We start from the raw sequence: 26,685 nt of genomic DNA, 5'->3' as shown, positions 1-26,685 counted from the left end.
TATCTGGATTGAATAGGAGCAATCAAAGACTAGGTAAATAAAATTTATTTTACATTGAGTCTATTGTAATATCAGGCACTCCTTCAGTTACTTCCTTTTATCTATTTGGATCAAGTTTTCTGGAATCATTTCATGCCTTTTGTTTCACCACATGAGGAAAAATATGAAAAGAAAAATGCTCAACTCAACTCCCTATCAAGGGTTTATGTTGAAGACATTAGGATCTGATTCAGAACTCTTTTAAAAAAGTATACAGATCCTGAAATATAGTAGAAGCAATACTTCTAAATTCTCAGCAAAGGCTGGGTTTATTTATATCTTTTTCCAAGGTGTTGTGCAACTATACAAGTTTGCTGACAAGTCTCCTGGTAAGGTTTTGCTTAGTTCTTAATTATCAAGAACAAAAATACTTACATATGCTTACAAATGAGGCTGCTGGTGACCCTCACTTTCTGTTTTGTAATGTTTAACATGCAGTTTGAATGTTTTGAATTTTTGCTTAGCAGGATAAGAGTTGCACCATAACTCTTTTAAAAATAGTCTTCATAGCTGAAATGTTAATTAAGGTTTCTATTTCGGATGTTGAAATTTAAATGCTTCCGAAATACTTTACATGGAGCAAAGTAAGAATTAGGACAACGTGAAATGTGTCCTGGTGTTGCATCAAAATCAAAATATGGAGTGCTACCAAGCCTAGACTTGTGTGGGGTGTGTTGTATAGTATCCATGGGATAAGATAGTTTCCTTGCAAGGCAGGAGACAATTGAATAAAACCCACTTTCTCCCATATTAGCTATTTCCTATTAGGAAACACTGCATATTGTTTTTCATAGCTACACTTTATGAAGTGCATGTTATGATAATTGCCAAGTGCTTGATACTTCTTCTTATTTGGTAAATCTTGTACATGTGGATGAGATATTATTTTTCCATGGATATGTTTATATGAATTCCAGCCAGTGCCTCTACCTAGAAAACTATGTAAATGTAATGCAATGTTACGTAAGTTTTGTTTTCGTTCTTATATGCTGCACTTCACAGGGTTGAATATCTTCCAGAAGTGCATTAACTGGTGGAATTGTCATCTACTAGATATGTTTTTCTCTCTCCCATTCAGTCTAAGGAGGAATTTTGCGCTGTCTTTATTTTTGGCCTCTTTTAAAATAGTTATATTATTTGTATGTGGTTCTGTATCTGTGTGTGACTCACATTCAGAGTAGAAGATAGTGAGCTTTGTGCTGGAGATAATTCCAGTGGAAACTCATCCAGAAATCTGAAACTGGTCTGAGAGAGCCCTGTTTTCTGCAGAGCTTTTCTTTGGAGATGGATAGTCATGCTACACCTGCACAATGAAGCTACTGTGTGTTTTTCCTCATCCTGTTTCTCTCTGCAGGCAGCCGTTCAAATGAGCATCTGGGGTCCCAAACATTTGAATCCCTCAGGAACAGGGATGTACTGAAAGCAACCCTGCAGATTAAAAACAGGTCTTAGACCTGTACCCAACCAGGAGTAGTTCTCACAGCAGCTGGATGTTGCCTTTGCACACTTGCATTGCTGTCTCTCTGCAACACAGAGTGGTGAGAGCGATGGCAGGACCCAGGTTAGAGTGCTCCCAGGAGGAGCCCACGTTGGAAGCAGCATTTCTGTGGGATATCCCTCCTTTCCTTTCTTCCATTCTTTTTCAGGCTAAAGTCTAACACTGGGTCTTCAAATTCAGGTGCTAAAGCTGAAGTAGTGGCTGATATTTATCACGCAAATATAAGAGTAGCTCAAGCCCTTTTGACCAAGCGTTACTGCTGTGTAGTTTTTTATCTTTAGGATTTTTCCCCAGTTGGATATTGCTTTTGAATTGAAATAATCTGTGTTTCTCTTAGGAACTGAGCTGTCTGGAAAACATGTTGATCAAATTCCAACATAGTTTTTCCAAGAGTGTTTCTTTTGTCTTTTGCTAGCTGCTTCCTGGTGCTGTTTATCCAAAACCCCACCTGCTGTCAAGGGCAGCGGTGGCCGTGTGAAACATCTTCACAGCCATGAGGCAGCTGTATCTATTGGGCTTAATTTCTGCAATGAATTACCAAGGGTATGTAATTTAAAACCCCCTCTTCTTCTCAGCCTTCCTACCACCACCAGTCATCTCATTCTATCTGCAAGCGGTGATGGAACTATGTTGCCAAGAACTTGAGGTTTGCTTTCTCTACACCAAGTTTAGCATAATGTATGTATGACTTGCAGGAGAAGGATAGTTTTTCTGTTTACCTGCCATATCACATAACCCTGGAATTCATCCTCTTCATGAATAGCAACAATAATGATTAGATTTTGTTTATTTGGGGAAAAAGGCGGAAAAAAGGGCAATGAAGACTAAGCTTGGGAGGGATGCAATAGTTTGATACAATTCTTTAATAAATATTTCAAAATTCCAAGACAGTCTGAACTTGGAACTGACAAGCAAGAAAACTCATGATTTCCATATGGTGTGGATGTCCAGAAAGCTGTAGCAAAGGGAAACTGAGAATATAGTTTTGTATTACATCTGTATTACTCTGTGCTATATTTGCATTAAGCAATGAGAGGAGAAAAGTAAACTGAATTATTTGAAGCTACAAGTGGAGATCATAGCCATTCTAGAAGTAATTTATTTTGTTGTTTTTTCAGGTCTTTTTTGTTCAGGAGATCCTCAAGCACTGTACTGTGGAAAAATAGAAGAGTGTCAGTAATGGATTTGAACATAAGCTGCCAGCAAGCTGGATGAATGGTTTGCCTGTCGCATTCACTGAATGTCCTGAAGTATCCCTGACAAGGTTTTAATTTTCTGCTAGTGCAGACTAATTTTATTTTGAATTTTTTTTAGGCATTACAAAAATTTTAGCCTTCAAACTGTATCCACAACTGAAAGGATCTGTGAGGACTAATGTAATGATTTGTTCCAAACAGCCTACACAGCTCTTTGTTTCTCTTGTCCAGTATCCATGAACAAATTTAAGATTTAGAAAGTGTTGAAGCTGTCATTACAGTTGTATTTGATCAATGGATTGCATGGACTGCTCTCCATCTGTGATATGTGTTCAGTACAGACTACACAGCTCTTTGTTTCTCTTGTCCAGTATCCATGAACAAATTTAAGATTTAGAAAGCATTGAAGCTGTGTCATTACAGTTGTATTTGACCAATGGATTGCATGGACTGCTCTCCACCTGTGATATGTGTTCAGTACAGGTAGCCCAGTCACTGTAAGGTTAAAAGTGTGGCCCTTCAAAGGATCCTGATACTGGCTTAAAAATCATGATACTGTGGAATTTAGGGGACAGATTTTTAAAGTTGCATTTCTAAAGTCACATTGTCACTGTTTTCTGATCAAATGCAGAAATCATCTTTATCAACACATTTTTCTCCTTCCATCCATGTGTCCACATTCCTTTATCTCCTGTCAATCAAGGTTTTGAAACTGCTTTTTGTAGCATTCTGTTAGAACAGGGTGTTGGGACTTGTGACATTTCTGAACAACTCGTAACTGAGAACTGTATTGAATTTAGTGAGTCTGTTTCAAGAATGTTTTCATGTTATTTCAACAGCTCCAACACTCATTTACCTGGTTTTCCTGCAAAAAACACTTTTTTTCTTTTTCTGGGGTTATCACTAGATATCACATCTGGTGTCAAAGTCTGTGAGACTTGCGTAGGCCTGTGAAAATTTCTCAACCTCACTTAAATAACATTTAACAAAAATATACATTGCATACTTGGCCCTGGAGAGATGCCACAGTTAGATGACAGAGCCAACCTATGAAAAGGGACTCATGATGCATTCCCAAAGGACACATCCTGTTAAAATAAAACACAAGGAAAACGAGAACATATCAAGAATAGTCTCAGTATTTCAAAGGGAACGTGGCATGCCAATAAAAACATAATCTTGCTTGTAATCTTGCTTGCTTGCTTGTAATCTTGCTTCTGTCTTGAAAGTAAACTTAGAAGCATTTTGAAAGCTTTTTACTTCAATTTTGTGCTGGTTTGGGTTTTCAGGCTTACAGGGCTTTTTTTTTTTTTTTAATCTAGACGCCAATATAGAAAATACAGGATTAAGAAAAAGCATTTCTAATTGCAACAGTGTGAAAAGACAAAAAGCCAGGATGCCTTGGAAGAGAAAGAAGGATGTCCTAGAGAATGGATTAAAACTATGGAACTATCTACATTTAAATACAAAACCAGAAAATCATATTGGTATTGGTTGAAAAACTAAAAAAGAAATTAGTGTTCCTTGCAATGATGATGATAAGCTGGTGATGAAAACTCTTGTTTTAGTTACCTGAGTTCAGGAATAACAGTCTTAGCTGCAGCTCTGTCTTTAGCTGCTGTTCTCTCTTTAACAGAGAGCGCTACAAAGCAGCTTCTGCTGGATACATACTGTATGTTCTGCTGAATATTTTTTCTTGGAGCAAGTATTAGTGGAATAGGATTGGCACAGAGTTGGAAAAATACCAAATAAGAAATGTTTTTTTCCAAACCAAATTGTTACAAATAAGTGAAGAGTGTGTGACTGAAAAGGAAATGGACATGAAGAGTAAAAGGGACAATGCCATACAGGTTTAGGTGACATCCAGAAAATATAACTGGTTTGGGCAGGATTGACCTATGAATGAGCCAGACTGAGCAGTGCTCAGGAGGGAATATCGGGGCTTGCATTTCTGTATTTCTCTATGTTGCATCTGTCCTTGCTCTAAAGAGCATAGAAACCCTTAAGCTTCCTGTTTACCTGTTAAGCCATTACCTGAGCATTTGTTTTGTTTTGCTGGATTTTGGTATTCCCACCAATGAGCAGGAGTACAGAACTCTGGAAAGTGAGTCTGTATAAGTAAAAGTTACCCAATCCAGCTGTAAAGCAGGAGGGGAAGGAAGGACATTGTATTCTTACTGCTTCTGTGCAGCGTGCTGTCCACTCTGGTCCTCTTGGCCTCTCCAGTTTCCTTCTCTTTCACCTTTGGCTGCATTTATTTGATGGCACCACATTTTGTCTCTCTAACTGTATGTATAGTTTAAGCTACAAACCTGAATATTATTGTATGGATTTGTTTCCATATATTTCCAAAGATTGGAGGAATGAGCATTTGGGTTTTAGATAGTGATGTTTGTGATGGTCTGGGAGTTAGAGCTGTATGCTCAGCCCCAGTGGAGCAGGCAGCCTAGCACACTCCAGAACAGCCAGCTTCAACACTTTGAGAATACCTTGTCCTATCTCCATCAGGGTTTTTCAATGTGGCAGATAAAACAACCAAACCAAACCTTTGGAAGAAGGCAGAAAATGGAATTTCAATAAGAAGAGCTATAACCAAATAAAAAGTTTCTGAACAACAATTAGTTAAACACATATCTGGAAATTATCTAGCTATTAAAAAAAAATAGACCTCAGATTTTTTCTTCTTTTTTCTAGAAAGTGTGTGAAGTTTCTTAAGCTGCCTGATGGGAAGCAGTGACCACCTAGGATTCTGTAGGCTACTGTGTCAGGGGAAATTGTAACTGCCTTTTATGGATTTATTGCATTCTACTTTTCATATTACTAGACTGTTATTTGCACTGGGCATGTTTAAATTACATTGATCTTCAGAAAACACGCAAACAAAAAATGCAAACAAAACCAGTTAATTAATTTCAAAACCTTTTATTTGAGAAATAATGTGTGAATAAATACTGTCAGATTAATGCAGTATTAGATAAGGAAGAAAATACTTTTTTTTTTTACTTACATTAGATGCTTAGGGGAAGCATTCATGGTGTCTGATAAATACTGTCAGATTAATGCAGTATTAGATAAGGAAGAAAATACTTTTTTTTTTTTTTACTTACATTAGGTGCTTAGGGGAAGCATTCGTGGTGTCTGTGGCAGCCCAGCCGATGAATCCTGTGGCCTCAGCCACAACATCAGCCAACCAGGCTGCCTAAACTTTTTCTGTAGACAACAGAGAGTGAGACCATGAACAAGGCAATCAAAACCACCTGAGTTAAGAGAGTCCTGATGAGCCAGTGAAGGAACTTCTCCCTCTCTGCTGGATATGGTGAGAATTGCATGCTTACGAAGTGCCTAAAACTGGGTGATGCCAGTTATGCTTTCTATATCACTTTTTAAACAGCTAATAGATTGAGTCTTCTATGAACTGCCATGAAGACACATACTTTGTGTTGTTTTAATTTCCCAGGAGGATAATTTTATTTCTTTCAGTTTCCTAAATTCTCCTTACCTAGTTTTTATGTGCCGTTCCTTGCACCATGATGTTAAGATCATCAGAACAACACTTTGTGATTTGGCTTATCATAGGTGCATCAAAACTGATGTGCAGTGGGAAATGTTGCTTGCTAAATTTAAACATCAAGGTGAATTGTTATTTACATGCAAGACAGCTTTATTGTTATGATCATTTATTTATTGCACTTCTAGTGTACTGGGTGCTTTGCAGCACATATTGCTAGGTGTGCTCTCTGCCCTTTGAATACTGCTATTTTGAAATTCACCTGAGGCTGATTAATCTACTCTTGAAGCTTGACAGATGATATTTTTTATCTTTTGAAAGTGAGAAAAAATGTAACCACCATTCTTTGCAAGCATCTGGAAAAATGTATATAGCAGGTGTGAGCAATTGCAATTTCCTTTCTCTGTTAATCACAATACGTAGGAATATATGCAGGTTTTATGATCTGAATGCCTTCTTCATGCAGTGTAATTCACCACCACAGGGATAACTGCTGCAGGGAATGTGAAAGATAAAGTATATATTCTTCTTCAAGGTGGTGCATTTATGTGCTCAAACCTGGTTCACTGGTTCCAACAGCTATAGCCAGGCATTAATAATGTAATTTGTGTCCGTCCATAGGGGCCTGTCAGCAGAGGAACAGGACACCTGGCCACAGAGCCAGAGTCATGAGTACAGGCTGTGCTCCAAATGTGTGTGACAGTGCTTCCCCAAGGGAATGTCATGCAGGCTGGCAAGTGGAAGGTGGACAGGGGTGGTGCCAACAGCCTCATGATGGTCCTTGCTGCTTCTGCATGTTTCTGGGCATGCTTTTAATTGTATTCACCCGGGACTCAGGAAAATGATGGATGTGTTGTAGGTATATATCACTGCCCTCTTACAGATGGACTCAATGGTAATCAGGAAAATATTCCTGAATCCCCCAGCAAGGTGCATGGTATGCTTCAGATTGAGAAAGTCTGTGCATCAAAGGGAAACAGCCTTAGCTTTCCCAGGGGTAAGATGTAAGAGCAGTGTGTGCTGTTACTCTGCTAACACAGTGATTATAATTTTCTGGAACATTATTCCAAAACTAACAACAATTCTTAATGTGGCACTGGATGTTCTGTTGGGCCTCACTGGATGCAAAGGCATCTAGTCAACCAATAATATCTTTACTAAGTCCTACTGCACAGATCCAAAGCTTTCTCTTGCTGAAGATGGCCACTTGGTACACCCTTATTTAAATGCACAGGCTGTCCTTGAAGCATGTTATGAAAGCAAAATAGATTAGAAAGATGATCTTATTTACAAACAAACTGAATGACAGTATCAAAGCTGGTGGGGTAGCACTGTGCAGTCAATTGAAACCAAGACTTAATAACTTCTCTAGTAAGGGAAAGAGGGTATTCCCCTTAACTGGCAGTAAACTTCCCTGCCTATATTTTTGGTCTGCTACTGTTTCAGTCTTCTCTAAAAAAAAAGAATTATATCAAGCTCCAGCTCTATTTTATGTTTGTGAGCTCCTTGTCAGTCTCTAGGGGTCTCTTGGAGCTCTGGTGCCTGTGCTGGATGAGGCTTTGATCTCCACTCCTAGCAAAGAACAGCTGGCTCCTTTTCTCTGTGCCTGGGCACCTGAGGTGTCCGTCATTCAGGGGCAATTACATGCTATAGCTCCCAGTCAAGTGAATTATTGAAGAGGGAAGATCCTGCTGCTCTCCTATGCTCTGGTCATCCCTCTTCAGGCTGCATAGTTTCAGCTGTCTTCTTCACTGTCTCTAGATCTAACTGTATCTAAATCTAACCTGCTTCAACCTGGCAGCACTAAACAAAAAAATAATTCCAAAGCAAAGCACAGTGCTTTTACTGTTTAGTAAGTTGAATTGACTTTATTGTACTCATAAGTTACACAAGAGAGGAGTTGAAGCTGTGTGTGTGTGGGAAAGGGAAAACAAACAAGGAAGGGGGAGAAAGTGCTGGAGCAGGACTGTTGCATCTTAAAGCAACCAGCCATTGCTTTAAGCAAGCAAATCCTCTCTGTTACACCTCTGGCTATACTCATATAATCTCAACACCTCTCTGTCTCCAGGCTTCCTTCTGCCCTGCCCATGATGTTCTGCTATTTCCATTTTACAGGAAAAGGCACAATCAGTGGGTCTCTTGACCTGGCAAGAAATTGAAGTCAGGTGAGTGACTGGAGGTGAGTTTCTGAATCACTGGCCATTCCTCCTTATTAGAAGGGGGAATTAGTCTTTCATCCTCCCTCTTAATTCCTGCTCTTATATGGTAACTGAATTTCTGCTGATGAGCACGCAAGAGTGTTTTAATACTGCACTGTAAAGGCAGAGTTTTGGTATCTTTCACCTGTCCTTTCATCCATTAACTATTACAAATAATCTGCTAGCCAGGGGGCAGAATGTAGGTTGCCTTCACGTGTTGCTGCCCTGCTGTAATCTCCCTAGTTAGCTGCCAGAATTTTCTAATTTCTAAGATAAATATGCTAGCACTTGGATATCAAATTGCAAAATCCTGTTGAGCATATTCATATCCAGGAGTGCTCCTAATTGGAGTTTTTATTAAATTTTTCTTTTTATTCAGGACTAGTAACATGAAAATATATTATGCTGTTTGAAAGCTTCAAGATAATATCCACCAAAGATTAGCTTGCTTCTACATAATAATCATGTGGCACTTAAAAGTCACTGCACAGACTGTGTATGATACTCAGGGACATGTTTAAAAGCAGGTAATCAGCTTTTAGTCTGGTCTTCTTTGCATGCAGTTTAGAGTAGTCAGACAGAAATATTCTACTCACTGGTCTTGCAGAGCTCACTTTACCCACTTGTAAAATCTTGTAGTGACATGGTACAAAGGCAGAAAACAGCCCGGTCAGACAGAAATATTCTACTCACTGGTCTTGCAGAGCTCACTTTAACTACCCACTTGTAAAATCTTGTAGTGGCATGGTACAAAGGCAGAAAACAGCCCATATAACATCTTTAAAATGAAGTAACACACTGGAGTAGAATGCCTTTGAATGATGATATATTAACTGCATTTCAGATTAGTCCCAAATAATTTCAATTATCTACATTTTGGTCAGTAACCTCTTCCTCTTGCGGAGTTCATGCAGACAGACTGCACTTTCCTTGTTCATATTCTGGGAGTATTTTTGTGGTATGGAATACTTGGTATCCATAATACAAGCTGTGCTATTTAGCTGTGATTAGTTACTTAAGGCATTTGTTATTATTTCCATTACCTAATTGGAGGAGAATAATTTATAATTAGCAGGGTTAGTTTGGCTTTCTGAATAAGGCAGTAATTTGTGGGATGGGATTTAGCAGGAACTGGAATTAGGACGTTTTCCCTTTCCGTGATTATACAGGTCTTGTCCTTAGAATCAATGCTGGAAAGTGATGTAATTCTTAACACTTTAGGAAGGGAATATCTAGATTTTAAATACTGTATTCTATTTAAAAAGGAATGCAGCTCTGCAGTCGGTACTTACTGTGAGAAGTATTGTCAGTACAGTTTGGTTTAAGTCAGGGTGTACACAACATGTGCATTGTGTCTATCGTGTACTTGGATATCTTTGATCTCTGGGCTGTGGCTCTTCAAGTCAGCTGTCAATTTGAACCTGTAACCAGTGATAGAACTGTAGACAGAGACTAAAGGTTTGGCACAGGGCTCTAGTTAAAGCCACTCCTTGCTCTTAAGGTACCTTCTGTTCTATGGTACATGTGGGGAAATGAGTTAGGATTTTTGACAGTTAGGAGCCAGGAGCTTATTGCTACTTCCACTTTTGTTTGGACTGGAAGTGTTTATAATGACACATTTAATGTTGAAGTCAGGGTAATGATGAGAGTCATGACCAGTTGCAGGCTTCTGCTGAATCTATACAGGAATATAATACTCTGGGTAGGAGTATTGTCTTTAACTCTGGACAAATCAATGTCATGTTGTTTAAAATATTATTTCAAGCTTCACTTTTGGATTGATTTTAGTAAATTATTCTTTGGTGTCTGAAGTTTTAGTTCAGTCTGTATTTGGCTTTCAAATTGCATTTTGAACCCTGACCAGTAGGAATGAGAGACTGAGATTGAAATAAAAAGTGACAGGACAGTGCATGGAGCCTCTCACTGGTCAGTGATGATTGTGTTTGAGTATTGCTTGGAGGGCAGTTTTGACCTCTGATGAGCTTATACAGAAATGCTAAGTTGGATGTTGCAGTGAATTATCTTCAGGAAGTGCTTGCTACTCTTCATGGATTACACAGAGGGACTATTGTAATCTGGTTTCTGACTCAGGTGTCTGCATTAAATACCTGTTGCTAGATGGAATTAATCAGGTATTTTCTTTTTTTTTTTTTAATATATTCCTTGTCTGGAATTTCCTCAGATTGTTTTGGTCAGCGATTGGTCTTGTCAGTTATTTTAAATAATGTTTTGAGTCCTTTTGGCAAATATGGAGATACTGTGAAGAAGGGAAAGCTGGAGTGAAGGTAGGTTAGTTCATTCCAGCTTTGTTCAGGCTTGATCTAATTCTGAAGCAAATGCCTTTCCACAAAATGTTGGGTGGAGACATCCCAGATTCTGTAACAGAGCCAGTCTGGCTATTCCTTTTGGAAAATTTTATTTCTTTCATTCTTCTGTTCAGGTCAACTTTCTGCTTGTTTCTTCTTTCTGACACATGTACAGACTCACCTTGTTCCTATACATTTGATAGAATTTTCCCAACAAGTTCAGGTATGTGAAAATATTCAATAAGCAATACTTAACCACCCTGCCCCACCCCTGAAAAGGAAATTGTAGTGGTGAAGGGGCTTGAACAGGAATCAAATCTTGCTCATCTGAGGGTTGGTATTAACACAGAATTCATTGATTTGCAGCTCTGGCTCAGGCAGGCATTTTCATTGCTCTTTCCTCCTCCTTTCCCTTCATCCTCTTAGCTGCTTGTCCTTGTCTGGCTCTTCCTCCACCAAGGTTGTGAGTATGACTACTGAATATGTTGGACTGGGGAACTGTTCTGGATAGAAAAAATTATTATGATATTGGCAGTACAGATTATATTTCAGCTGATTCACTTCCTTAGGAGACTACACAAATGTTTGTGCTGGGAGGACAGGATTGGAGGTGGAGTAGGAATGGCTTCAGCTGGCAAAAGCACCACTGCTGCCAAAGCCTCAGTCCCAGGAAAGTGCTGTGAAAGCAAAGGCAAAGCTGATCAAGTGACCAGATATGGTGTTGGCAGTGCATCTCCTTGGAGCAGGGTGTTGGACTAGGTGAGCTCCAGAGGTCCTTTCCAACCTTAATTATTTTGTGGTTCTATGATTCAAACTTAAATCCTGTTTCAGGCATCCTTTGACTCTGTCAGGCATTTGCACACATTTCATTCAGCACAAATACAAAGCTAATATCAAAACTGCTCAACAGAGGTAGAGGCCCTCTAAACATTTAGTATGCTCAACATAGTAAAAACCAGATCACATCCATACAATTTCTATTTATTAAGAACTTTTTACTCTTTTCTGCTTTATCGTAAGTAAGGATTGCAGACACAGCAGTATGTAGGCCATTGTATTTCGATTTGTTACAATTTATTAATTGTAGATGTTGTGAAAGCTGAAAGGGTGATATCTAGGTACAAACAGCAGGTAACCCTGTCAAATTTTCTGTGATACCCATGCCTGCTCTTACCATAGCCAGTGACAAAGCAGGCAGTGCCTTCTGTGGTGTGGGACTATCCTTGAAAGCTCTGGTATAATCTCTCAGGATCAGGGCCACAGTGTAGTGGTAGTAGGCTGTATAGTGATGTTGAACATATGCCTGTTTCCTTATTCCTTTGTGGCTGAAAGCCCTTTTCCTTTCCAGGTGTGTTGCCTCATGTGCAAAATGCAGAGGGAGCAAAAGAGAAGGCAGCCCCACTCTAGCTGCAGGTATGCAGATATCAAAGAAAGTGCTGAAGGCCATGGTTCCCATCCATCTGGTGTGTCCTCCTGGTATTCCAACTTTGTCAGTTCCTGCTATTTTCCAATGAGATGGTATCCAAAAAGACCACAACATGCTGCACATAGAGATCCAAGGCCAAAAAAGGAGTACTTTGTCCAGGGCTCAAAGCGATGTACCATGCTTTTTCAGCAGCCTGCACAATATCAATTAAAAAAAAAAAACTCCATAAAATTCTTTTTAGCATGAATGAAAGTCAAAACAGAACATCTAATGCTGAGATGTAAATATAATGTGTTTTATTTTGCTGTGTGGTTTGCTGCCTCATGTGGCTCTGCTTCCAGATGTTCATGGTGGGAGAAGATCATATGTACTGACCAGCCCCTGTCTCCTTTGAGTGGGGTGAACCAGGCTGTGGTCACAGCACCTGCACTTGTCAGTGATGTCACTGGTGAGACAAAGCAATCCTGAAGGAGAACTTGCTCTTTTAAAGGAAGGCAGGGAGCCATTGCACATTACATGTTGGCTTGATACGTACTAGTTGTTTGAACTAGAGAGGGTAAAATACCTTAGACCTGTTGCTCAGGCTTTATGAGTTTATTTGGGTATTGCTGATGGCTTGCTGTCCCCAGCTCTGTGCCTCACCCAGGATGTACAAGGTGCCTCTGAGTCAGCTGCTGCATCACCTCAATTTACATCATGGTTGTGGTCTGGAGTATAATAGGGCTGATTCATGTTGATTCATCAGCAGCTCAAGTCTCTATACAGTCCATGCTAGACAGAAACCTGGGACATTATTTTTCTCCTTTCATCCTATCTGAGGTATTCCTACTCTTCACCACTGCCCTTAGCTAAGCTTGACTATGGGGGGATTCAGTGTTCTGCAGTAAATTGCTGGAAGCTCTTCCTTCTCCTGCTCCACCCTCACCTTCCCTTCATTTCAAGAGATTGTCTTCAGTTGCAGAAGCACAGTATCAGATGGGTCCTGCTGTGCTGCTAACCTGTGTGTGTCTGCAGGGGGCTGCCCCTTCAGTTCTTGATGGCCTGTTGAGGCAAGTGTTTGGGAATTTTCTTTGCCTTTTTCCCCCCTCCTCACTCAACTGGGTCCTAATCTGTTCTTGTGCCTTTTAACTTCATGGAGAACTGAAGAACATTATGACACAACAACATTAAAAGTATTGCAAAATGCTCCTGTATTTTCTGCACATCAGCTTTGGACAAAGCTCACAAAATATTGTGTTATTATGAGATACAGGGAAAAATAATACCTGTTGTACACAGGCTGCTTCCTTGCTACTGTGAATGCTCCTTTCTGACCCCCTCATATTCTCTGCAGGGCAGAGGCACCCTAAACATTTCTCTAGCTCACCTCACCACTTTCCTCCTTCACCCTATACTCAGCCTTTCATTCCTATCCCTGTTTCATCCTGCTGGCTTTGGCCCTGCAGCTGTGTGCCAGGAAGTGGATAGAACCCAGTCACTGAAATAATCAAAGCTGAAGGGAACTCCATTTCTGAGGGTTATTTGTACTCCTGATGGCTGCAGCAGGACAGCACCATCATCCAGTTATCAGGCAGTGCCTGGCAGAGACAGTTGCTCTGGCTGGATAGAAACCTCTCTGGTGGATTTGCCTTGCAGAAGACTAAGTTTTGTGGAACTGCTCCTGCCTGACAGGGGCCTGTCAAAGGAGCTTCAGTATGAGCTTCAGTATAGTAAGAGTAGGGGATCCAGAGGATTGGCTCAATGAGGCCTTGAAGAGGTGGTGGGACAGGGTGAGAAGAATGGGAAGATAGGTGGAAATGAGGGTATGAAAACTGAGTGCATCCAGACAAGGCTGCGAGTACTGTCAGAATGGAGACAGAGTTAGAGGAGGCTTTACTGGGGAGGGAGAAAGCTGAGCATCAGATCAAGTAGATGGGTGTTGAAGGGGAATGTCATATTTTCCTAGACAGGTATAGCTAGAAAAAGCTCTGGCACCCTTCCAAGCACATTGACTTTCAGCGATATGCAGATGAGTTTATGTGCCTGAAAATCTGTCTGCTTCCCTTCCCTTTAATTTAATAAGACCTGGCCTTACACTTACTAATACTGCCTTGGTCATATTCTCAGCCCATCACAGCTCCAAAAGCCACATGAGCACAACATGCGAAGTAGAGACAGAATGATGTCTAGAGAACTGGAAGTTCTAACTGGAAGTTCCCCTAACTGGCAGTTAGGGGAAAAATTCAAAGACAATTCTTCTTGCCAACTTTCCTAAGTCTGTGTTAAAAACAGGTCTCTAACTTCCTTAAGCAGTCTCTGCCCAGCAGTAGATTTTACATTCTCTGGGCTCCCTAGAGTTCAAACACCTTCAATGTCTAAAAATGCTCACCTCGCAGTTCTATAGCTGAGTCCATCTTGGCTTCCATCAAAATTAGCAGAGCTACCCAAATATTAGATATTATGAGAATTAGTCTTTTTCTGTTACCTTTCTGCACATTTTCCCCTGATCTTTACTGCCTGATGCTAAATGTGCCCACCATTTGTGTCAGAGCTCTGTCCCTAGACTTGCCATGGCACAGACACAGTGTGGAGGAAGTCCCCTAGCCTATGGTAACACACAGCCCTCGTGTTTTGGGTTAGTGAAGGGTAAGCAATGGTATACAATTTCAGGGACGATCACTGGTTTGCAATCTCTCCAGGAAATTGTAATGTTCACTTAGACACTATCCTTAGTCTGAATATGTTAAACCCCTGGTGAAAAGATAGCCACAATTTAAGTTAATTGTACAGTTACTGGAAACAATAAGAGTTCTCTTTGTAGTCAGTCCTCCCACTCATGGCATCAGCTGGTTTTGTATCCTTGCTATCTCATACCACAAACTAGTGGGGAGAAAAGAGTAATTCTTGACTTTTTTTTTTTTTTTAGGTGGAGGAGGCAACATGATTGCCTTCTGTGCAGCTTTATTCACCAGCAAGCTTGCATTTAACTGCAATTTTCGAGTGTCTCACAAAAGATTATCACATGGGTCCTGAGAAATATCAGCAGTGATACTGCCACTTTATTGTGAAGAAAACAAGACAAAAAAGAAGTGAAACTGAGGGAACTGGTGTCAAGGCTTTCTGTCTCTAGTTTTAAGGTTAGTTTGTTAAAAACTGTTTTATGGGGAGGTGAGCTGTTTTCAAAAGGTTTTTTGATAAAATGCTATCCAATGGTAATGCTTCCATATTTTTCTCTCCTATTTACACCACAGGGCTATGGAATATGTAATGAGGCAGCATTCTGTTTCACCAGTCCTTAAATCCTGAGAAAGAGAAACAGGCTGTTTGCCTTTGAAGTGATAACAGTTGATTCCAAAGGATCCTTGGGCTTGTCATTGATAGGAGAATGATCTTCTTCAAATGGAAGAACACTGTTTTGGACCTTAAGGACTTGGGAACCAATGCTGGCAAGAGTTAGATATTGCTGTGCAAAGAACTTTTCCCTGGGCATTCAGAAGGAATTTTCAATAGCTCTGTATGTTTACTCCCCAAAGCAGGAATTTCTGTCTGCTTTCTGTGGACAAATGCTGGTGAAAGCAAATGCCAAACCATGGCAGCACATTAAGGCCAGAAAAACTGCTCAAAAAACCAGATTGTTCCTCTTCCCTTTTCTCAGTCAGTCATCCCTATTCTTATGGAAACCTTCTTACAACTGCAGCATAAGCATTTGTATGACTTTGTGGGGAACTATATTGCAAAAATTGCACATTTTTTCCCAGGGGCTGTTTTTCATCTGGATCAGTTCCTTGATCTGGTTAACCATGCAGCCACACAAATATTTGTGATGGCACAGTACAACAGATGATCTGGGAGAAATTGTGGGAGTGGGAGAAAGTGTGGAATGCTTTATTGGTAATCATGTTCACTTAAAAGAATACCAAACTGTAGCCTAAAGAAGAAAGGAATAGCAGTGGGATGACACATCTGAGAAGGGAGTTGAAGCATGTGCATTATTCTTCAGAAATGAAAACACAGCTTCAAATATCAAATGGTGTCATTACAGGGGGTGAATATCAGCTGACACAGCCATTTCCAAAAGTTGCAGTCTGCAGGCAGGGAGACTGTTCAGTATTTTGGTCTGTCTGAAACTTCACTTTGAGGGAGCTAGGAAGTAGAAGATGCAGATGGTGGATCCAAAGGGCTGAAAAAGCAGTGCTGTGCATGTAGATGACCCTGTGCCTCCATGTGATCCAGAAGATGTGAAGTGAGAGGTTACGTGACATTGTTTTGGATAAACATGCTGGTGTCTCTGTGTGTTTGTGTGTGCACAGATGGGTTCTTGTTCTGCTATTTTCTTAAAAAGCTGTGCTACTTGCAGCACTCTTCAGGGCCCTGCACTTTGCAGTGGCACAATAACCTGTCCAAGTCCTCACAGAAAGATGACATGGCTCCTTGTTCCATGTTGCTAGTGTTCATCCTGACTTCTGTCACTTGACACTTGGGCTTGTGTGGCTTTGGGAAAGAACCCCTCTGTACGTGCCCATACCCACCAAAACTGACTTTGCTGAGCCTTTGATGGCCTCTGACATTTGCTTAAATATGTCTGAGTTTTATGCCAAAATATCCTAGTTCCAGTGCATTCAGATTGAGAGGAGTGAAATTGAATAAATGTTGTTTCCTGCTTCCTGAGGCTCTGCTGCATTTTATGAAACCCTTCAGAGACAATTTCCAATCCAGAAGGGAGCTCAGAACATGCTTCACCATTATTAAGCTAAAGCACTTGCCAAGTCTGTTCAGAGCCTTACAGCTACATGTGTGCTGAAATGCCTTTCTGGACAGTGGTTCAAAATGCTGGGCTATGTCAATGCTGCAGTTTCAACTCCCAGTTTGTATCTTTTCTTTCTCTACAGGACCCAAGATATAACTGAGACACATCCAAGCTAATTTTGAACATGTTAACTCGGTTGCATACGGCAATCTAGTTAAGGAAGGAAGGAGTTAATAAAGAATGTTCTGTCAACAAATCAAGGTAGATTAAGCAGCAATGAGCTCCATGGTGCTGCAGGTTTACAACTGTTTCTGGTCCAAAAGACAAAAATTTGATTATTTTCACATGGTATTTTGGGGGCTGTCATGCCTTTATGTTGTGAGGAACTCTGCTTCTTGAATACAGCTGAGATAAGTATTCCCTGTTTACACCTGCCTTTTAAGGGATTCTCTTGCCCAGTGCTGCATAGTCTCATGGTTGCACACAAGGTAAGAGAAGGGGTTTGTGCTCTGTAGTCAGTGTTGTGGGAGGATGGACCATGTTCAAGTACTTTGATTCCAGACTAAATGCCAAGTCTGTTTTAGCCTGGCACGTCTTGTGTTAGTGTTTCCAGGGACAGATGAACCAGTTCCTTTCAGAAATGTTTTTTAATGAATGAAGTTCTGAATATCCAAGTGACACTTCATTATTCACAGCTACTTTATTTCAGTAGCTGATATTTCAGTCAGTATCTCCCTAGCTTTTAAGTGAATAACATCATTATACCTTCACTTTTTCAGAGGCTCTCAGGATCAAAGATGTCAGCTACACTGTGATCTTCATTAGAAGGGAAAGACAACAGGGAGAGGGCTGGCTCATGCACTGAAAAGATCTTCTAAAACTCTTTGTCTCTTCAGACCATAATAATGGAACAATGACTCTCACTGGGTAATGGATGCAGGGTAAGAAGCAGAACAGGGCTGAAATCAGACAATTTGGTAGTTTTATTTTGTGCATGGGGAAGGTGCTTTCCAGGTCATTACAAATGCTTTGTTGCCCCTGTATTTAACTGCATTGTAGGAAATTTGATGGGAAGAATGACCTTGGAATAGGTTTACAGTTCCAGCTGCTGCAAATTTAAGGGCAGGATTGTTGGCTTATAAAGCTATGAGTGAAAAAGAAGCAAAAGTTAATCAATTGCAGGACCAGAAATATGAACCACTTTTTTAGTACTAATGCTGCATCTTTGCATAACTATATCAGGGCCCTGAGGGCACCCCCATTTCTGACTAGCCTTGCCCAGCCCTCTGGGGCTCCCCCCACACTGCCTAGAGCCCAGGATCCCACGTCAGCTCCCTGGGGCTATTAGTCTTTGCTCCCGTGATGGGGCACAGCAGCAGAGGCACTCTCCAGCTGCCCACAGCCCTGCTCAGCTGTGAGTGCCCCAGGCTAGGACCAGCACAGGCCCATGTCCCCACAGAGTTACCCAGTGCCTGGGGCTGGGACTCTCTTGGCTTTCCTGGTGCCTCCCCAGCAGCTCTGCTTTGCCGTTTCTCATGGGAAGACCTCAGCCTTTGCAGGGCTGTGACAGTCAGGTTGCTTTTCCTGGAATTCAGCCAGCACCTTTCTGAGGGCTTTTTTTCCTGGTGCTCTGTCAGATGCATGAATACATCTGAGCTGACTAAAAATATTCTTATCTATTATTCAATAATCTCTTCATCTTTCACCTTGCTGCTGGGTTGCTTTGTAAAACTTTAACAATAAGTTCATTTGATTGAAGTGGAGATAAGGAGTCAGCTCATAAGTGCAGATTTTTGCTGGAGAATGATCTGTGAAACTCATGTGTATTTGGCCTGTCTGCTTATTTCAAGACCTACAAATCCTACCATAGGTAGTGCCTTAAGAAGTGGGTTCTTGTTTATTTCCACAGTCATTTCAAGTATGTAACATAGGACAAGCATGTTCATTAACCTTTATTTAAAAATATCTACTACAAAAGCACTGAGCTCTAAAACCCAGAAATAGCAAATGAGCTATTCACCAATATGAAGCAATGCTCTAAACAGAGTCTTTTCATCACTGTACTTTTTTATTTGGATGATTCTTTTTTATCAGAATAATTGGTGAATGTATTTAACAATGTTGCCTTAAAGAGTTTATGACAGCCATATGCTTGGGGCTGGAAGAGGGGGAGGAAGGGAAGGTGACTAACATGGGAAGATATTGCAGACCACAACAAATTTTCCTTCTTTTCCTGCGTTGGCTATTATAACACAGTTCTGGTTTTGGAAATATGTGGTTTCTATTTTTGCTCCTGAAAATAAAAAGAAAGGAAATACATTTTTCAACAACATTGTGATAAGAAAATGTCATTTTCTAGCCTGCACGTGTGCTTGCACTATGCACAGGTGGTGTGAGAATGTCTGTTTCATGAAGACTTGTTCAGGAGTGATAAGGGAAGCCTATCTCTAACCCAGGCCATGGTAGTATGTGTGCTCTGAAACACTTGTCCTACCAACCTCAGAAAACTACAGATACTACAAAGCATCTGAGGGGTTGGCCCAGTACAGATTGGTAGATATCTGTGGCCTTCTGCTGCTTTTGCCATCAATGTGATAGGTGTGATAGCAGTGGCTTTTCCATGCTTACTGAAGAATCTCTGTCACTTGTTCTATCCCTCCAGGTTTCCTGTGTAAGCAGTACTGAAAAATAATCTATCTATTTTCTCAGGACTTCCTAGAATCCTGGTCCCAAAGGAAGGGAGCGTTAAAAGCATTTTTTAAAAAAGACTTGTTAATTAAAAAATGAATTAAAAATATCTTATTAAACTTCTTTGGCCTTAACTATACTGAGAAAAGATACTGATCTAGCACATAACTTACATAAACTACAGTTGTGTTTAACACTGTAAGAGTATGTCACAAATTTCTGTCCTTGCTCATTCCAAGGACAAAATGATGTTTAACATTGGGATAGTTAGAACACAATTTTACCTCATATATTTTAACACTGCATTTTTCCTGTATAGTGTTAAGCTTAGTTATTCTAATTTGTATTCAGTAATGTGTTTCTAATTTTGTGGCTGTTGTTCCCTAAGGGTATTTGGAAATGAGATTCAGCATTTAAAAAATGCTTAGATGTAACAGACTTCTAATAATGAAATCAATGAAAAGAGTATTTCTAACTATAAATCCTGAATACTTTATCATTAATACACGTAAAGTTGCTACTGTTTGTTGGGTATTGAGTTTTCCATTCCTGGTGCATGTAACCACTTATTTCTCCTGGGATTATTCTGTGCACATCTGAAAATCTCCATTCAGAAGGGCCAGTTGTTTTCCACCAAAGTGTATGTCAGAAGTGCTAGAATCCACAGGAAACCTTTTAAAACAAGAGGGCTGTGTGGCCAGTACAAGTGTTATGGCTTTATGACCAAGAAGCTGGTTTAATTTGGAAGCAACACCAGAAATTTCCTTTGACATAGAAATAAGTGCAATTTTTCTTTCACTTATCTGGAAAAGTTGGCTTACTCCAGATCTGGAAGGAGGCATGTATGGCTAGGCAGGATTCAGGAACTTTCCAACAGTGGCTGTTCATCACCTGTGTGCAAAGGTGATCCATATCTTGCTATATATTTTGCCTTCTCAGTAGATGGATTTTTCTCTTGGGGGAGCTCTTCTCCATGCTTCCTTGTTGACAGCAGCTTGTCTGCTCTACCCTGTCTCCCCAGCATTTTTATCTGAACCATTGAGGGTATCTGGAGGTAAAAGGAAAGTCCCAGACCAAGAACTTTGGAATGGCCAGTGCTCACTTTCCCTGATGGCCATAGCATCAGCAAAGGTGTCAGTGTGACCTACACTTGCAGATTTCTTGATTTACATACATGTAGATTACTCATATAGGATAATGTGTTTAAAAAAGGATTATCTTGCTGGGTCTTGTTTTCCAAATATAAGCCCAGAGCAAGTTTTACAGCTGATATACAACAGCCTGATAGAAATATTTATGGTGGAAATGCCAGCTCTTTAATGCCAGCAACACCATGATCACTTAGTCAGTGGAGGACTTCGTTGTCAAAATGACTCTTTCTTTTGCAAATGACAATATGTTTGGGCAATATTGCTTGGTTCTTCTAAGAGTAGAGGCTCTGTGCTGGTTGGTGATTAGCCAAGCCCACAGATCCTGGGTGCCAATGTCCCCATGCAGCTCTGCCAGGAACAGTAAGGGTGGTTGCTCATGCAGCACTTTTCATCTTCAGGTGGGTTCACAGAGGCTGTGGGACCCAGCTGCACTCACTTTGGGCTGCAGAGCTCCAGTGCCAGCTCTTCTGTGGCTCGAGGCAGGAATGATCCTGGTGGTATGTGGGACACATGCTGCCTGTCACTCCACATGTTGCTTGGAGAAAATGCAGCATGTGCCCTAAGGCAGAACATGCAGCACAGCCCAGCTCAGGCACTTTCTGCTTGCCATGGCTGGCTACCATATCATGCCTGCCTGGAGACAGGATTTCTCTATCAGACTAGATAGGCAACTATATCTTTATTCAGATATTTTTAATGGAAACACACCCATGAAGCATAAGGCTTCCTAAATTCATTAGACTACTCTGTGTGTGACTATGGGGGATTTTCTACCTCCTTTTGATCTTGATTTAATTTTCCAGACTTGGAGTACTACTGGTAAAGAATGCCAAATATGTAAAATTATATCGTGTGTCTGAGTAGCATTTAGTGTCCTCATGGAAAAAATGTTGACATGGCAAGCTCGTGACAGGGCACTCTGCCTTTGTGGAACTGCTGGACAACCTTTCTGTGGACATGCCCGTAGGAGATGTTCAGAAACAATGGCCTCACATGTTGGTACAGACAGAAGCTATCTAGAATTTGGATAAAAAGGCAAATGTATTTACTGAGCCATTCTTGGTAACACAACAGCTTGCACAGTAATATATTTGTTATCATTGGCTTGATTTAGCAGCAGGTTATGTTCAGCACATAATGAATAAAAACTCATGAAAAATAATATTGTGATCTAAGACCACTGAGCTTCAGCTAACATGGTACATTGCCTGCTTTCAGTTATGCTCAATTCAATGAAAATTAGTGCCAGTTGTGTTTCATTAGTACACCAGAAAGAGAGCTGTGTTTTTGTTTTCCAGAAAGTTGCTGAATCACATCACTGTGCAGAGTATATTCCTCAAATGGCCTTTCTCTAATGATGGGGGAAAAAAAAGCAAAAAAGAAAGCAGCAACAAACCTGTCAAATTATGAACCATATTATGAGGAAAAGTAATAGTATCCTTTTATTTTATTATATTTTTTATGCTGCATTGCCTTGGAATTGAAGGGCATAATATATTCCTTTTCTCTTTTACTGCTGCATGGCTTGTGCTTAACTATTTATGTTGCAGTGCTAAGACCTGTTCTTGTTCCCCAGGAGAAACACACTAAAGTATTATTAGACCTAAGTGCATGAGAGGTAAAGCTTTTAGTACCTTTTTTTATGTATAAATATTGCATACTTTATACCCATCCTTAGACTTTTACAAAAAGATAAGTTATCTGATACACTCTGGTGGCCAGTCTTTCTACATGAAGAACTCAGAGGTGCAACATGGTGAAAAATGCATGCATGTTTGCCATGTATTATGCTCTGGTTTTTATTTCTGATTGTTATTTTTAATTTGAGAATGCATGTACTGCTTGGTCAAGCCCTGAACAGGTGTTTTTAGCTGCTAGTCCTTTGGTCTCTGAGACTGAAACTGGGTTGGTTTAATAACACCAGTTATTAAAGTTTTTGTTAAACTTTCTTTTTTGTCACAGCTGCCTATGTGTTAGAAAAAGATCTTATCCTCTGGGGTTTTTCGGCTATAATAAACACAGTAAGGTAGAGGCTTTTGGTACAGATTTGCTCAGCAAACACAAACCTGTCTAGGATGGGCCTTCTGGGCTTTACAGCCACAGATATAGCTACCAGCTTTCTGAGCCTCCAATACAGGTATACATGGCTTAAAGAATTAAACATTTTTGTGTATGCACAAGTGAATTCAAATACATGTAACATTCAGTTCAGTCACATTGCCTCTACTGACAATAAATAACTATGACATTTCTATGTACTCTGTCTTCTGAATTGGCTCTGCTTAATACTGCTTCTCTTATGTTGTCTGTGACACGGTTAGCCTTTTTTAAGTTTTTCTTTTTGTTCAACAGGAAATGCCAGGCTTTTCTGATTGCATCTTTTCTTGTCTTCTATTACTGCTCTATTACTCTGGCTGTAGGTGTTGGAAGATGAAATTCTGCTCAACTTCCAGGCAAGCAAATCTCCATCCTGCAATGTGCAGAGAAGCTGCTGAAATGCTGGGACAGAGACCGAGGGAAACACTAAGAAATTCCTGACTCCCTGTAGGGTACAAAGTGTGAACACAGAGAAGAGGGAGGAGGAAGATGGCAGGTGTGAACCTGCAGCTCTCTTGCCCATGCCCTGAGAGCAGCTCTGGTGCTGCTCCCTCTGTTTGCAGGGCAACTGTTCTAGCCCTTGCATAGGGCTCTACTTCTGCAGATATTTTCCTCCTCTACCTTTCTATTCCTTTCTCTCAGGGTCATCACTTAAGGTTTTTGCTGAGGAAAAGAAGGCAGCCTGCTCCCTCTATAGGCTTCTCTGGTTGTTGCTTTCACGAACCAGCCATCCAGGGGATCAGAGCTGCATGCTTTTGAAGACTGTCAAAAACGCTGAAGTGAGATGTATTTTGCATTTATTTTAAATTTAGAGATGTTTTTTGGTGTGTAAATGTGTGTGAATATGCATCTGTGTGTGTATGCACGTGTTTGTGCATGCATATGCCCACATACATTCTCTAACACCTATGTATATAGCTACTTTTCCTGCAAAAGTCATATATGGAGCTGTTTTAGTGTTTAATTTTAGTCCTTTTTTTAGAGCAAGTGCATGATCCTTTCATGTGAACTTGCTGTTTGTTAATGGTTTATGACAGCAACCTCCTGACTGCATCTTACCCTTATTAATGGAAGAGACACCACCTGAGCCAGCAGTTCCATGAGCTCAGGCATGCTTCCTCCAGTGTCCTCTGCCCCAACTGCTTTTCTCTCCTCTCTCTCCCAGGACTTTGCCTCCTCAGTTGCACCAGCACTGCAATTTGTGGCATCGTTCTGGTAAGAAAAGCAACCTGTATTAAGAACAACTCTGTAAACAAAAAGCCTATTTGTAATTTGGATCAGCTCAGTGACCTGATTTGCAGCACAACCCCAAAAACATTTGCAGAGAAGCATGAGTGTGAAGAAGCAGCCAGAGGCAAGGAGGAGTGTGACACAGAGGTTCCCAAGCTGTCCTTGCAGCTGAAGTCCCCCTTTTGTATAACTACAGCTGCCAGTGTACCTTTGCTCTGGCACAGATATCAAAGGGAATTCCCCTGCACTGCCTGAAGTAACACTTTAGGGAAAAACTGACACATTGGTGAGTTATATATTAACCATTATAGAAAGTGGCAGCGTGACAAGGCAGTGAGTTACTGATAAAAAAAATAGCAACATTTCCATTATGCAGAGCATGGGTAATAGCTCCGAGGAAAAAACGACTCAGCTCTTTCCACTAAATTATACTGTTTTCAATTCTTCCATATTTTCTGAAATGTGAATATATTGTTCAGATGTTTTCAATGCTAAATAAATGCCTCTGGCTGTTTCTTGTGGGTTGCTGAGGGGAGAAGGCAGGAAATGTTTTAGCTAAGATGATGCAGCTATTTCCAAAGAAGTGTCAACAGAATAGCATACAAAATTTCAGGGGTTACAGAAAAAAAATTAATTGTAGCAGTCATTCAACACTGTGCTAAGTTTTCCTTCCCAAGGTCTGACCTTGCTCTATGTTCAGCATTATCAGAGATCTGCTGCAATGAAGTTTAGGTTCTTATGTCTCATAGGACACAAATTAATTGCTTTAACTTAAGTTTAAAAGCAGAACCTTGCCAGAGATGACAAATGGGAGTATTATATATCACCAGTTAAATGACTAATGTTTTATTTGTCTTTGAAGTTTCTGGTGAAAGCTGAAGCGTAATGGTGAAAGAAAAAAATCATTTAAGTTACATAACACCTCACATATGGAATTGATAATGCTCTGTTTTTATATGGAATACATTACTCTTCGGTGGTTATATACATGCATATATATCTATCTAATGAAGATTATTGCATTTGGTGTCCAATATGTGCTGTGCATTTATTTAGGAGACTCAGGAGATTTTAACTTTTTGACTGAAGATGAGATTTTTTTAATAGAAGATCCTTCTTTTGGTCAATGTATTCCACTACTTAATGAAAAGAACCTGTCTGTGTTTCAAGTCAATTGTTTGGTTTTCAAGAGACATTTTTTGGCCTTCAAAACCACAAAAATGATTCTTGCTTTAGATCAAAATACCATCTTTTTGAATTGAAAAAAACCCCAAACCTAACCACCTTTTTTTTTTTTTTTCCCCAAAGCACTTATTTCAGGAGTAAAATATTTCTTTAAAGTTGTATGTTTGGAATTGAATTGCATGGAATTTATGTAGCTGAGGCTTTAAGCACACTTACATAATGAATAATATAACCAAAATCCCTGAGGTCTTTTTATCAGGAGCTCAGCTAGACAGGCACTTAGAGATACCCTTTTTCTATTCCCAATCCTATTGGAAGTATACTCTGCACTTGACAAGGTGAAATAAAAAGGGATTCAGATAACAAAGAATGATAATAAATACTAATGCATATAGGAGAGTTGAGGGTAGGCCATGTTCAGGGCAGGATATTGCTCAAGTGTGTTTGGGAAGGGAAGTACTGACAGGGATTTCCTCTCCACCCCTTAGATCTGCTAACGTCTTCATGTGGGTCTGGGTTGCCCTGGCATGTGGAGGCTACATCTCCTTTCATCCCACCCTGACCTCTTGAGGAAAACAGAGACATGAGTAAGGGAGATTAATTATTCTGCTTAAATAGCTGGTGCTGGCTGCCAAGGAGGCAACCTGTGACAGAGGAGAAGAGCAGTGAAAAGCAAAAAGGTAGTCAGGATTAGGTCAAAAGAAAGGCTAAGCCAAACCAGAGAGAGAAACATTTAGGCAAAGACTTAGCCTAGGGATGAGTGAAGCAGAGTTTCAACGGGATTGATAAAATCCAGGATACAAGTGTACTTAGGAATAGTATGATTGTTGTTTGGAAGCAAGGGCACTGTATGTGTACTAGCACTGCAGATACTGACCATCTCTAGGCTGGTGCCAGAGGTCTGTCACATACACCATTTGGAATTGCTGCCAGTTTTCTGAGTACAGCATGTCCAGATTACAGGTCTGCAGTAAGAAGCACACAAGTTATGCTTGTATCTGGTATTCAGACCCCAAGAAAAGGGCAAAGAAATGTAGGTCTTCTATGTGACAGTTTTGATCAGTCTTATCAGAAAAAAAAAAAAAAGAAAAAGCTTTGTACTTGCCCATAAATTAAACACCTGTTGTGATTAAAATACAACAACCTCAATTTCTGCTTGTTGGAAATGTTCTGCATACAGTCTTTGGCAGCATCATTTCTCCTCACAGGAAGAAGACTGTAAGACAACCCAGCATTACTTTTCAGATGCCATCACACTATTGCACCACCAGGGTGTTGCAAAGAATGCCCAAACCTCTCAAGGCTTGGGAGTGATATATTTGTTACTGTATGCATGATCTCATCTTCAAAGGAAGATTAGCATTAACAAACTTTAGATGGTGGAAAGGGAGGAGTTGGTTTAAAATTCATTTCAGCAACAGTAGGGTTGAGTAATAA

The 26,685-nt window shown here is 40.3% G+C and overlaps 1 long non-coding RNA gene across 1 annotated transcript; it reads left to right on the top strand.

Annotated features, from left to right (window-relative positions):
- The first annotated feature begins 5,861 nt into the window (after positions 1 to 5,861).
- LOC120499925 lies at positions 5,862 to 26,652 on the top strand. Its single transcript, XR_005626995.1, has 12 exons — positions 5,862 to 6,049; positions 8,357 to 8,406; positions 11,315 to 11,504; positions 12,094 to 12,158; positions 15,077 to 15,287; positions 15,402 to 16,400; positions 17,040 to 17,158; positions 17,677 to 17,838; positions 22,035 to 22,164; positions 23,157 to 23,612; positions 23,999 to 24,048; positions 26,457 to 26,652. It is a non-coding gene; the product is annotated as an uncharacterized LOC120499925 (long non-coding RNA).
- Positions 26,653 to 26,685: the final 33 nt, after the last annotated feature.

Source organism: Passer montanus, unplaced genomic scaffold (genome assembly GCF_014805655.1).
Source record: "Passer montanus isolate IOZ18808 unplaced genomic scaffold, ASM1480565v1 scaffold17, whole genome shotgun sequence".
NCBI classification, from domain to species: domain Eukaryota; kingdom Metazoa; phylum Chordata; class Aves; order Passeriformes; family Passeridae; genus Passer; species Passer montanus.
Note: the sequence above shows the minus strand (reverse complement) of the source record. Positions and strands in the feature narration are given on the sequence as shown.